The sequence below is a fragment of the Triticum aestivum genome, chromosome 6B, assembly GCF_018294505.1.
Source record: "Triticum aestivum cultivar Chinese Spring chromosome 6B, IWGSC CS RefSeq v2.1, whole genome shotgun sequence".
NCBI lineage: Eukaryota > Viridiplantae > Streptophyta > Magnoliopsida > Poales > Poaceae > Triticum > Triticum aestivum.
The window spans coordinates 282096317-282108520 of NC_057810.1; positions in this window are offsets into that span (position 1 = coordinate 282096317).

Sequence of the window (12204 nt, forward strand, 5' to 3'; positions counted from 1 at the left end):
TTGAAAAAACTCAAAAATCCTGATAAACATGGCCAAATTAAAGTCAAACGACATGAAAATGTATTGTTAGATTCTCAATATACCACTACAGATCTTGGTCTTGTTTTTCGTGCATAAAAATTTGAAAAAAGAAAGTCCAAGTGAATGTTAGCATTCCTGGGTTTTCTTTGAAACTGAGATCAAAGGAAATTTCCTCCCTTTTTCCTTTGCCCCATTCATTTGAACAAAATGCATGAATTGTACTATCACAAAAAGTATATATCTATTCCTACCTTTTCCCCTCTACTTCTCCTTTGAACCAAAGAGGCGCTTTAATAGCTATCCACTTACCTAAAAACAGCATTCAGTTGTTTGAATTAAGATCTTTGTATTATTGTTCCTAGACAGTACGACAACCAAGTGACTTTTGATATGTAAGCGCAAGTTCTTTAATTTAAAGTATGTACACTCCCTCCTTTCCGGTCATAGGATTTTTTTTTAGAGAAAAGGCCAAGGCCCGACTTTATAGATAAAGCCACCAGGCAGCGTCACGGATACCACAGGTTCACAGGAAATCATAACCACACAGAGGAGTTTAAGAGAAACCTAAGCAAGCATGATACAGGCAACTGCCATACACAGCGCGCAGGCCGGGGAGGAGAAAGACCAAATGTCCGCAAACGACAGCACCAAATTATACGGCATGGTTCGTCCCGGATATCTGAGAAGCCGAAGCCCGAATTTTGTTGATGAGCAGGTCCAGGGCGTCCCGATCAGGCTCCTTAGTCAATGATCTCCACTACTGCAAGAATATACATGATTTGAATAGAACATCAGCAGGTTTAGATGGGAAGGTAAGCTCAATAGTAAATTTGTTTCTAATATTCCATAAGGCCCAGCATAAGGCTCCCAAGCCAACCCAAAATACCCTCTTGGTGACCCCGACCAAAGTTTTAGCTAGAGTTCTAATATCAGAAAAAGAGGAGGGATTCCAAGAAACCCGAAGCCAAGATTTGACGCAAGACCAAACTAATTTGGCAAGTACACAGTTGAAAAAGATGTGGTCGGAATTTTCCAAGGCCCCACACAGGTTACAGAATTCAGAGCCCGGCCCATTGCGTTTTTTAATCTGATCAGCAGTAGGGAGGCGACCACGAAAGGCCTGCCAGAGAAAAATCTTAATTTTCGGAGGAACCCTTGATTTCCAGACACAAGAGAATCTAGCCGAGGGGGTACCACCAATGAGTCTAGAATACAACGACTTAACAGAAAATTTTACCAGAGGCCGAAAGTGGCCAAAACACCGAGTCAGCCGACTCCGAGAGCACGGGGAAGAGGGCAGAGAGGCTTTGCCAATCTTCCAACTCTTCAGGAGACAGAGCCCGACGGAAAGCCAAATCCCAATTATTAGCAGCCAGCTCCGCGATGGAGATCTGCGGATTGGGACAATAAGAAAACAGAATCGGAAAGCTCACGGCAAGTGGGGCATCCCCAGACCACCAATCCAACCAAAAACAAACAGCAGATCCATTCCCCACAGAAAACTTGACATGCTCCAAAAAAATCGGCCTAACTTTAACAAGAGCTTTCCGGAACTGAGAACCACGCCACGCGGGAGCAAACATAGGATCAGAGTGGGGGAAATATTTGGCCTTAAGAATCGAAAACCACAGCGACCCGGCCCCCACAGTCATAATTTTCCACCACCACTTGATGAGCAAACACATGTTCATCACCCGAGTGTTAATAATGCCTAACCCCCCAAGGTTTTTAGGCCTACGCATCAGTTGCCACTTAACCAGCTTATATTTTCTTTTGTTATCAGCTGAATTCCAGTAGAAGCCACCCCTATGTTTGTCGAAGCCAGAATGCACGCCATTCGTGAGAAGATAGAAGCCCATAAGAAACATAGGGAGAGAAGACAGGCAAGAATTGATTAAAGCCACTTTGCCTGCATTGGTATTATATATACCCCTCCATGGGAGCACCCTGTTTCCTACTTTAGCAACCACCGGAGCGAAGTCCTTCACATGAAGGATACCAGGAGAGATAGGAAGTCCTAAATACTTGAAAGGGAAAGAACCTAAAGCGCAATTAAGGAGCCTGGCAACCCGCAAGGCTTCCACCCCGTCCACACCCGTCACCAGAACCTCACTCTTGGCGAAACTGATCTTCAGACCCGAAACAACTTCGAAACACAGCAAGATGAATTTAAGATTGGCAATACAGGCATTATCCAACTCCACCAATATGATTGTATCATCAGCGTATTGCAGATGGGAGACACCTTCCCGCAGAAGATGGGAGATCACGGGGGTAATGTGCCCACAACGGGCCGCCTTGGAGAGCATGCAAGAGAAGGCGTCGGCCACAAAGTTAAAGAGAGCCGGGGAGGCTGGATCCCCTTGGCGAAGGCCCCTGCCATTCGCAAAGAAATTACTAATAACGCCATTCACAACAACAACAGTATGGCCACCCGAGACCAACTGCATGATACGATGGACATAAGCACCGTCGAACCCTTTGGCAAGAAGGACCTGCTTGAGGAAAGGCCAACTGACTGAGTCATACGCTTTTTCAAAGTCTAACTTAAGAATAACCGCTTTAGCTTTCCGCGCGTGAAGGTCGTGAACAATCTCATGAAGGGAAAGAATGCCATCTAGAATGAATCGCCCTTTGATAAAAGCAGATTGAAAGGGGCTAATAACTCTATGCGCAACCGGGGACAGCCGATTCGCAAAGCCTTTGGAAGGGAATTTGGCAAAGTTGTTAATCAACGCTATAGGCCGAAATTGAGAAATAACATCAGCACCCTTGACCTTCGGAATCAGGGATATTACAGCGTAATTCAGACGAGAGATATGGACAGTCCCAAGACAGAAACCCTAAATAACGCTACACACCAACTGCTTCAACTAGGGCCAAAATCTCCGAAAGAAAGGAATGGAAAAGCCATCTGGCCCAGATGCTGCATTGGGGTTAGCAGAATTAACCACGTCCCAGATTTCCTGATCAGAGAGCGGGATCATCAAGGAGGCATTCTCCTCGGGGGAAATTTTAAGACCAGAACTCCAAAGGTGGGGGGAAATGGACAAGCCCGATTGAGGTTTAGCCCCTAACAAAGACGAGAAGAAATCCACTACATGAGCTAGAATCACCGACTGATCAGAGGAGCGCAGACCATTAATCATCAAACTGTTAATGACACAGCGCCTACGCCTACCGTTCGCAATCGCAAAAAAATATGCAGTAGGAGCGTCCCCTTTGAGTGTCCAATTAAGAGTGCCGCTCTGGCGCCAGTAAATCTCAGCCTGATGGTGCAGCTGCAAAAGTGCAGCCTCCAGATTATAACGAACGGCCCATCCATCGTCAGAGAGCCCAATAGAGTCAGCAGTACGATCCAGCTCCAGGATCTGATTTTCAAGAAAGGCTTTGGAGCGTCGATCCTCCGCCGCACGGTTACGCGACCACCCTCTAATAAATTTGCGAAGGGAATAGGAGCAAGAATGCCAGTCATCCAGAGGGCCAAAGGAGCGGAGGTTGGAGGAAAGGGAGTGGGAAATTTTCGCAGCGACCATATCGACAAAGCCGTCAACCGACAGCCAAAAAGCATCAAACTGAAATCTAGCCAGAGGTCTATTGCAGATGGAACCATCGTCAAGAATCAAGGGGGTATGATCAGACCCGACAATGCATTTAGCGAGAAGATAAGACCTAGGGAACAGGGCATCCCACCTGGGACCAAGGAAAACACGATCCAGCATGGATCTAATAGGGTTAGCCTGATGATTAGACCAAGTAAAGCGAGCTCCCCGCCGAGGAAGCTCACGAATGGCGTTAGCACTAATGAAGTTAGGATTAATTTGAAAATCTCTTCAATCAAGGGAGATGATGAATGATGGAATTAATTCCGTAATTTGCAAAAGTACTTAATTAGTACTCTAGTTTTTCTCAAAATTTTGTGTATATCAATGCATTAATTACACCACATGCATGCATTGCTACTTAATGACCAAGAACTTCCACATGCATTGCCGATTTTTTTCTTCATCCTTGCATGCAGTGATTTAATACACTTTGAAATCTGAACATGTGATGGGATGGTCGTAATGGGAGTATCAGACTAGCCACAGTGGGAGTAACTTCAGCAGTAACATCAAGTCCAACTCAGTAAATTTGCTTATGTGGCAGTGAATTACTGAGGAGAGAGATAGTTTGAGTAACTTAGCTAGTTAATATAACATCACATCTTCCAATGCAATATGAGTCTACAACATAATAAATGAAGCTTTACATGTTACCCCACTTATGTTACTACCCACTATGAAGGTAGTAACATAGTCTAGGGATATGTGTATGGTACTCTCCATTGTGGCTGTATCATGCATGCCAACTATGCTATTTTGATGAGGTGTCATAGATGATGAAAAAGATGCTTAAGTATTATATCATGATATCATATCATAATAAATGTGATGCTACTACTCCATCCGTTCGGGTTTATTGGGCCCAAAGCCACGTCACAAGGACCAAGGAGAAGCACACTAGTAGAGGATCGAGGAAATAAATCTCCTATATTTACTGCTTATTGCTCCTATTAATTATCCTTGCTAACTAACCGCACGCATGCATTGGCTAGCTCGTGCATGTACACCCAATGAGCGAAGCATTCGCGCTACCATCCATCTATCGATGCGGGAAGAAAGGGATTGAGGAGATAAAAGACCCGCAATTAGTGCAGCGGGCCTAACAAATGCGGACAACTTTTGGTGGCTCACGGGCCTAATAAACCCGGACGGAGGAAGTATATGTATAAAGTATTACATGATACTAGTATATAATACTATGCATTAAGAAGGTAGTATCATACACTAGTATCATATGCATGATACTAGTGTATGATACTATCCGTTACAAGCAACCTAAGTACTAATCCCTTCGTCTAGGTGTATAAATAATCTTAGGTTGTGCACCGTGACAAAGGCGAAGGAAAAAAGAGAGATTTTAATGGTTATTTGTTAATTAATAGCATTGCATGCAATAAACTGATCACTGCATGTCGTGTCTGAAAGTCTCAAGTCATTGAAGTCATACACGCCCCACATCTCTTATTGGTTGATTCCTTTATTTATGTCAAGAAACAAGAAACAAGGCGAAAGTTAATGCACCGCGTTCAAGTGTTTTGGGATTATTTGGTTTTCGTAAGATGACTTATACACCAAACGGGAGAGAGTAGTAGAATTGAGACTTATAAATGGAAAAAACAAATATTTCGAGATGAGCTTTATAAACCGGAAAGGATGGAGTATTGTTTCTTCAATCCATAATTGGGATTGTTCGTTAAATAACTGGGTGCCGTAAATGTAAATTTTTTCTATCTAAAATACTTTTAAAGAACAAATTTTGTTTGAATTTTATTTTGCATAAATAAAATCCCGTTGAGCACTCGTATATTCCACCAATAACAACCCGGGTATCTAATGGAACATAACCCTCTTGTCACAAGAATCCCGCAGCAAAGAAGTGTGGCTTCCTGGTCAAAAAAGAAGTGTGGCTTGCCAAGTGAATCTGGCCATGTGTGTGTCACCAAGGAATACGAAGTCCACACGCCAAACAAAAACCAAGGAACAAGGTAGATCCACTTATGTGATATTCTTGTGTACGTGGATCTATTGATCAATAAGCCATACTTAACTCATATCATTTGTTTGCTCTCAGAGGGATATGCAGACACCTTTCTCTGTTGGATGCACTATTATTCTGATTTTAAAAAGAAACATGCCATTTTAGTTTGCTTAGAAATTCTTATCTTAAGGAAAGGAAATTGCTCCAATAAAAAACATGAATTTATTTACAAATTAGTAATGAATGGGCCGCTATTTTGACCAGATGGAAAGTACTCTATAATTTATATATAGATAATTCATAATGCCATGAAGCAACTCTTTACCAGAGGGGAGCCCATCAAATACCTTACTGGATTACTAAGATGTCATCATGTTTCTCTCCAATATAGTTACACTAAAACACTAGAAGTAATTTCACTCTAGAGAAAGTAGCCAATCCGGCAAGGCATGAGATGTATTGTTTATAAGGGATAATAAGGAAGATTGTGTAAAATACCAGTAATGTAGCACACGAGCACTTTGCGGTATCTTACATTTTTGGAAAATGCTTGTGTATAAGGTGTTTGATCCTTAGCCGTGGCACTACCTCACTGGGATTTGTTGAACAAAATCTAAAGGTGCCAAGTGTTATTGCATTCAACATTCTAAAATCGAAAACACATAAAATGGTTTGTGTACACTTATGGGCATGATCAATACTCCCTCTGTTCCATAATGCAGTGCCTAAAGATTTTTCGAAAAGTCAAACTTACAAACTTTGATCAGTTTTACTAAAAAATATGCATTTAAAATACCAAATAAATGTCATTATACACGTCATGAGACATATTTCTTTTGAACACAATACAGATGCAAGCATTCATATGCACGTGCATACACTTATCAATATGAGCGCGCACACACACATCCTACCCTTATGAGCACCTCCGAGAGGCTGAGCAAGCATATAATTAAGATTTTAAGAAGTCACCGTAGACGCCTCGTAATCAACGTGAACGTCTTCTCCCACTAAACGCGCATCACCGAAAATTATAAAATAAATCCAGGATGAATGCAAGTACCAGGACTTGAACCCTGGTGGGTTGATGATACCACTATCCTCCTAACCATCCAACCACAGTTTGGTTCGCATCATGAGACATATTTTCATATTGTATTTATTTGATATTTTTGTGTTAACTTTCCCTTTATAAATTCGGTTAGAATATAGAAACTTTGACTTTTATCTATCAAAGAACTTATATACGCACTATATTATGGAATGTAGGGAGTATCTGATATGCAGACCATTGTAACGCACATTTTCTCTAAATCTGGGACTAACGTATGTGCATAAATTGAAGAGCATCATCTTAAGGGCTTGATTTTTACTTAATTCTTAAGGACTTGAATTAACAAAAAGGGAAAAATAGATTAACAACATTGATATAACACGTATAGACAAACAAATCTTTCAGATCCATCCTATCTTAATAATACATATCGCCTAAATAATCAACATTAGGGACCTTTCACTAATCCGGCAATATTATGAGAAACAGTAGGCATGAAGTAACAATGGATATTTGGATGGCATTCATCATGTAACAGTCACAACCTAGAGCGATACACAATAGCTCTAATTCATGATGTATGTAGGCATATATTCCATATATAGTTATACATGCTTGCAATAAGAACTTGTATGACATCTTTTGTTCTACTCTCCCATGGCAGCAGGGTTCTAATGGAAATTTAATGGTAACTAAAGCGCTACTTTTAATAGAGAACCGGAACAAAGCATTAACACATAGTGAATACATGAACTCCTCAAAGTACAATCATTCCCGGAGAGTATTCCCATTACTGTCACCTTGGGGTCTACGATGCAGAACAATAATAGGTGCATATAAATTACAGATATGATAAGAAAAATCAAATATATTGAAAACATAATAAGTTCGGATCTGAAATCATGGCACTCGGGCCCTACATACAAGCATTAAGCATAGCAAAGTCATAGCAACATCAATCTCAGAACATAGCGGATACTAGCACTATTGCAGGATGCTGCTAACGCGACATATGTATTAGAGACCCTTCGACCAAACTGTGCACGACGCATGAATCGCAAACAATATCGTAATAAAACCTTCACCAATAATACGAACTGTGTGCGACGGCGAAGACATTAATCATGATTCAAATTTGAGGCACGTGTGCAATGCGTATAGTTGATCCATACAAACTGCTTGCGATGAGTCAAACCAACAGAAACAGTCAGCCAGATCAAGATGCGTGCGATATACGGCATACAGTTCACTCGGATGAACTGTTTGCGATTAGCCGAAACAACAGAAACGGTGTAACACCCCTGTATTTTGAGCTACACTAACCCCTGTGATTAAGCTAAATCATTTTGCTAAACAGTGTGTTGATTCCCTTTGGTTCCATTTCTCATTTCAATTTCCACTTTGAATTCAAATTCAAATAATAAGTGAAATAAAAAATTCACAAACATGAAAATTTAAATGTTCTTAATATGGCAAATAATCCATAGATAATTACGGTGGTGAAACCAACATTTAATAAAATGGTTAAGTGCCCTAAAACAAATAAAATAGAGGGGAAAACAATAATTTAAATGCTTTTTAAATTATAAAAATTCTAAACTAATTTAAATAAGTGCCAAACTTTTGTGGCAGTGGCCTAATATATAATACTCCCTCCGTCCCATAATATAGGATGTTTTTTGACACTGGTGTAGTGTCAAAAAACGTCTTATATTATGGGACGGAGGGAGTAATAATTTAGGTGCAAGTTTTATATTTTGTAAAGCTATTTTGTTTTAAAAAGAATTAGAAACAGGAAACAAAAACAAAAAAGGGAAGAGAGCCCCCTGCCCCAGGCTTTAGCCCACCAGGTGGCCAAGCCTGCCCCCGAGTCGTCTACCTCTGGTACCGGGGGCAGGAGGTCGTGGCTACCGCCGATGCCAACCACTGCCTCGTCCATCGCTGTGGCGGCCATCCACCGCGCCGCCCACGCGATAAGGTCGAACCGCGTCCCCTGGAACCCTAGCTACCTAGATCCACTCCCCCTCACGCCTCTCTCTTTCTCTCCGCCATGGCTGCCGCTGTCGTCGCCTCCGCTCGCACGCCCGCAGAGCCACCTGCCGCATCTCGCCGCCCCGGCCTGTCCAGGAGATCGATAGGCATCTGCTTCGTCTCCCTCGCCCACAAGCTGAAGGACGGAGCCACACCAGTGCCAGACCGCGTCGTCATCCTCCTCGGATCGCCACCGGCCATCTCCCTCGACTTCGGCACCGTACTGCGCTCCAGATCACTCAACGAGCCACCGTGAGCTCCCTCGGTGAGCTGCGCCTCCAACCCCTATGTTTTCCCCTTCGAATCCGTCCTCTAGCTCGCTCGTCGTCGTAGCCGTAGCTCGCCGCCACCCTGCTTCATCACCGCCACAGCCACTGTTGCCGCAACTCGCGTCTGAGCTCTTAGTCGAGCTCCTGAAGCCCGTAGGAACACAACGCGGGCACGAATGCAACCCTATGACGAACCTAGCACCGTTTGCCATGGCGCCCGACTCCGGCCGCTGCCCTTGCCGCTTAGTGTTGTCGTTTCCAGCCACCGCCGCAGTTTGATGCGGCTCGACGCCTACGACCGATAGCCCCTAGCTACGGGTCCAGACAACCCCCCTAACCATTTTCCGACGACGGAAGAGCCCCTCTATCGCGAGATTGACTCATCGGAGCATCTCCGGCACCACCACCCACGTGGAATCACCTGGGGTCCACCCCTGGGCCACTACTAGTGGGTCCTAGGGGCCCATTTGAACATGCTGACTATGGTCAACTGAGCTGACTGGGCGGCCCCAGCAACTGAACAATGGGGCCCACCCCCTAATTAACTGGGGAGGGGATGATGCGGAGCATCCTATGGACGTCACCATGTCAAGAGTTTGTTTGGCAAGTGACACATGCCACATCTACTTCACATAAAGGTGAATCATCCCATTTACACTTGTTCACCTGACCCCTTTGAGGATGGTATACTACTTGACACTCCTCTCGTGTGCATGCATAGGTGTTCTCGGAGCTTCACACATGGCGAGGAGGAGTTCATGTGGAAGAGAACGACTACACCATCCAAGAGGGAAGCTTGGAAGCGGAGAAGGAACCGTCAAGAAGAAGGCGAGGTTCCGCAAGTACCGACGGGTTTCCGCGAGAAGGCTGCATACTGTGAGGCCTTCGGATACGTACCCCGTGCGCACGGGCCCCTGGACCCTGTGCACATAGGATCCCATGCCAACGGTAGACCCCCGTATGCACGGACTAAGTCACCAGCTCTTTTGATAGCCCGTGCGCACGGGCTCCGATTACCCCATGCACGCGGGGCTGCCAGCGTGCAGCTGTTGGGCTTTGCCCATGTATTACCATTTTGCCCCCACTTACCGCTTCATGCCTTGGACCTATATATGCCCTAAGATTAGATCTAGTTGTTAAATCTTAGCTCATGTATCTCCCTTGTAGGATTCCTCTTGAGAGAGAAGACTCCATTGCAGTACAAGATCTCCACTTGTGGAGAAGGATTCCCCAAGTGAGTCATCAAGACCTCATAAGGGAGAAGGATTCCCCAAATGAATCACCAAGAACCAACTCTCCTATAGATTTGGATGAACTACCCTTGTTGTTCTTCGATCTTGATGCATCCCATGTATTGCTTGTGACTTGAGGAGTACTTGGTGTCGGTCTTGTCCAATAGAGTATTTTCCCCTTTGATTTCTTCATGTTTTCCCCTCGTGTTCTACATGTTACTCATCGAATCCACCTGCAATCCGTGAACATGGGGCCACCTAGGGTTTTGCCCTACATCAGCTGCCACTTCCTAATATTAGTAGTGGCGGGAGGTGCTTCAGCGTCCGTTGACTCATCGACTCACGTCCATGTTGGCATCCTTGTTGGATGCATATGCTAGAACATTGGTTAAGTCTTCAACAATAGTGACTAGATGAGTGGAGGGTGGTTTGAAAACTCCACCCTTTCCAGATTTCTCCCAGATTTGATCGTAGACCGAGTTCCGATCATATAAGACAGCAAGGCTCTGAATCCGATCTAACATCTCGTTCAGAAGTACCTTGTCGGCCTAACCCATATCTTGACATGAGGTAGGATTTAGCCGAAGTTTAGCCAAGGTTCCATCTGACATGACTTTGACAGTTTCGCCGCCTGAACTTGACGTCTGGCACAGCAAGATAATGTACGTCTCCGAACGTAAAGCTGGATCTGATGAGCGCTTTGTGCCATGATCCTGATCCTGATTGAATCTGAGATCAGTGCATCTGCGTCCGTGGAGTCCTCGGACTATTCTGACACCCAGCTTGAGAATGCAAGTTCGCTGTAGACATTCGCAACATATTCCATGTTTCCAAACGTGATGCTCTGTCTTGGAGCAAAAAAATTGATCAGGCCGAGTGTCGGTGGGTGACTACCGGGCAGGCAACGGAACCCGAATCCCTTTTTAAAACATCAGGGCCAAGCTAGGCCCCTCAACTTGGCCATCAACCTGCCGGCTCCCCAGCGTGGGTCGGCCGGGTACCGCAACCCGGCTCAGCCGGCTAGCGCATGCCGGCTGGCCACAAGAAGACAACTCCCGACCACAAGCAAGCATGGCTACAACACTCCTCCCTTTATGCTGGCCCAGGCGGGGCGTGGCTACAATGCGTCCTGCACCCACGCCCGGGGCGGGTGGTGTCCAGGCGATGCAACCCTATAGTTGTGCGGCGCCAGCCGCCCCGCGATGTGGGATGCGACGTGCCACAGTGCCGGGCTGCCAGTCATACCCGCACCCGACGGACCCGGCGAACCCGACGGCCCCCACCTCCGGCTCCCAGATGATGACACCAGGGCCCCACGCTCCTATAACATTACAATTGTAACCCCGGGGGGCAGCCTATAAGACCCCTCGGTGCCCCTCCGTGTAGGGGGCTTAGCTCGGTCGCCCGATCAGTAGAACACACTCCCCCCCACACACATACGAGGCAAGACAGATGACTAGTTCCCTCTTCCTCCTCCAGCCGAACAGCTCCAGGAGGAACTTTGTAACGTAGTCCATATCATCCATTCGGCAGGACTACGGGTGTTACCTCCTCCGGGGTGCCCCGAAACTAGGTACGTCTCGTGTCACACACTAGCGCGTGCCAACCTCGCCTCTGGAACCCACCGGCATCCTCACGTAACACCCCCACACACTTTTAGCCATCCCATGGCATCTATCGTGAGATCACCACAATAATTGGCGCCCACCGTGGGGTCACTCGCTGCGTCTGCCGGAGTCAAGTTCCAGACGAGGCCCTTCACCTGCTTCGGCAAGCGCATTGTGCATGGCGTGGCCCCCGCATCTGGTGCAGAGACCGCCAGCTTTGCCGCAGTCTCCGTCGCCCCCTTCGGCACGTTTCACATCTCCGCAGTGCTCGTCCCTAACGAGTACCCCAGCGGGGTGCTCAACATCACTGAGTTCCCATCCCCGTAGGTTGCGCCATCTCCAGTGATGTGGCGGATCTCTGCACCCGCGTAGAGGTGCTGACCATCGGCTCTACCTCCTCGTCTGCC